This window comes from Nothobranchius furzeri, chromosome 1, assembly GCF_043380555.1.
Source record: "Nothobranchius furzeri strain GRZ-AD chromosome 1, NfurGRZ-RIMD1, whole genome shotgun sequence".
Classification (NCBI taxonomy): Eukaryota; Metazoa; Chordata; class Actinopteri; order Cyprinodontiformes; family Nothobranchiidae; genus Nothobranchius; species Nothobranchius furzeri.
Window position 1 is genome coordinate 88,592,374 of NC_091741.1, and position 2,500 is coordinate 88,594,873.

Below are 2,500 nucleotides of genomic sequence, written 5' to 3' on the forward strand. Positions count from 1 at the left end.
TTAAATATTTTTTGTTTAGAATCGAAACTACATTTATTTATATCATACTACTTTAAAATCTTTACTATGAAAAAAAATGTCCCAATAAAAGTGTTTCTGCCTTTTTACTCTAAACACTGGGGGAAACACCCAAACAGAAGCGGAGTAGCACATCTCAAAGATAAAGGACAATAGTTTACAGAAGGCACTTTAGGACAGAGGAGACGAGGATAAAAGGGCATTTGTGTCAAACTACAAAGACAAACATTAAAAAAGGTAAGGAGGTTTCAGGTTTCAACATAACAGCTCTGAATCGAATCCCCAAACACTTTCACACCAATTCACACCTCCATGCAAGAGTCCAAAACATCTCACGTGTGGACCAGGTCAACAACGACCCTCAGGTGGGGTGTAAGCAGCTCATCACACGAGCACAGTTTCCTCAAAACAATCTTTTAAGTTGTTGTTGGGAAGAATATCCTCAGAAAGCCAAAACTCTACTTGGGTTACTGAAGATGTGCTGTAGTCACTATACCAGGCCTCTATGTGGCGCTGTAAGGCTGCAATAAAAAAGCTGAGTATGAACTGTAAACTCAGCAAGAAGAGGATGAAGAAGAGTCATATCACAATTTCTGACAATTAATCCGCTGCGGTCTCTGAACGGACGTCTTGTGAGTCGTGTGTGGGGAAAATACCTCTCACACTCGTGCTTCAGGAAGTAGAAGTTGGTCAGAGGAGTGTGTGTGTGTGTGTGTGTGTGTGTGTGTGTGTGTGTGTGTGTGTGTGTGTGTGTGTGTGTGTGTGTGTGTGTGTGTGTGTGTGTGTGTGTGTGCGTGCGTGTGTGTGTGTGTGTGTTTACAAGTCTTATTCATTAACATTCATTATATGTGCCTTGACTGGATAAAAGCAACGAGACTCTTCTGCTGCCTGTGTTCGCTCTTCATCCTAGAGTAAAAGATAAAATATTTAAGTTTTATCTCCAGAAATAAGACAAGCCTGAATGTGTTTCGCCATGTTGTGGAGTTGCTAACGGTTAGCTTCTACTAGCCAAGACACGCTCTGCTCTCTCCTGGCTGTTAAATCAACACAGTCCTCCATGGTCACAAGCCAAGGTGGGCGAGTCTGTGACTACTAATTTACTCTGTGGCATAAAGGAGTCTGGCTTTTTCTGACCCAATTGTTTTCCTGTCCATTTCCCTTCCTTATGCCTGATGCAGGCGACAGCAAGTGAAGAACAATTTCATGTTCAAACAAGTATTGCACAGTTCATCAGTGAAGTGAACCTTTAACGATCTTGATTCATGATCACGATGCATTCAAGATGTTTTTCACTCTGGAACTTGTTTCTAAAACCCGGCTCACACTGCGGGATAATCATGCTGATTTTTGAGCAGCCCCGCCCCTTCCGACTATCCTAAAGGAGTGAAAACCTAATTTAATCAATACATCTGCAGTGGGGGAAGGGGGAAGGTCTACCAGTGAACCATTTCCAGGAACTAAATGTGGCCCACACCACAGCTGAGCTTAAGAAGAAAGGTTTTGGTGTCTTATTTCCAGATCTTTGGACAACTCGCCTCAGATTGGATAACAGCAATGTCACCCACTGACTTGCAACTTGGTTGTTTTATCTCCACAAATAACACAACCCTGTTTGGCCTGAGCGGTTACCTGGCATACCGGAAAATTAATGAGCTTTCGAGGAATATTGGCTCAACCCCGGAGCTCAGGGATGAAATGCATCGTGCTGTAAACTCACAGACTCAGATAATTGTCGAGATGAGTCGTAAGCTTGGAACTTTGGCTGAGATTCAGACTCTGGCACAGAAGGTTGATTCAATCAAGGAGAGAGTTGACGGATCAGCACAGATTGGAATAGTTTGATAACGCCATTGTTGGACCTGGAAGGGTTGAAGACCGACAGATCTCTAAGGCAGAAAGGAAATTATCTCTGCCTGTACCCAAAACAATTCTTGCTATCTGAATCTGGTGCCCTTGAAGCCTGTGAGGCTGAAGTGTAAACTCCCCTCAGAAGAAATGTGGAATGCTGCCGTCGCTATGGAAACTCTTTCTCCCTATCCCAGCCTGGGCGGGACTGTGACCGGTGAAGGCCGTGGAACCGTCTCAAGGATTCAATGTGTTCTCTACCCCATTAACCCCCCCTCCAAACAGAGGTGATGAGCGCTGCTCTTGCGGCTGCACACACTGAAGTGAGGAGAGTCCCAACCCTACCTCCCCACCTAGTGGACACCTATGTTGCGTATCGTGTGAAGTCTGTGTGCACATCTGTCTGAGGTGTTTTTTGCATAGCAAAGCTACCCTCTCTGTTGAGGGTAACTCTGAAGTGCCTTTTTCCCCCTCCCCCTGACTCTATCCTCATATAAACCCTCTTGATCTATAACGGTAGCGCGACTCGTGTTGCGAATGACCACAGTCACCAGTTCTTGTCGTGTGTCTATGTATGTATGTGTGATCTTAGAATTGTGTGTACTGAAACAATTGAATTTCCCTCTTGGATTAATAA

The 2,500-nt window shown here is 44.4% G+C and overlaps 1 protein-coding gene across 1 annotated transcript in view; it reads right to left on the bottom strand.

Annotated features, from left to right (window-relative positions):
* The window catches only part of ccdc88b (coiled-coil domain containing 88B), an 81,308-nt gene that overhangs the window by 51,792 nt on the left and 27,016 nt on the right, over positions 1 to 2,500 (bottom strand). The gene's annotated exons all lie outside the window — the stretch shown is intronic.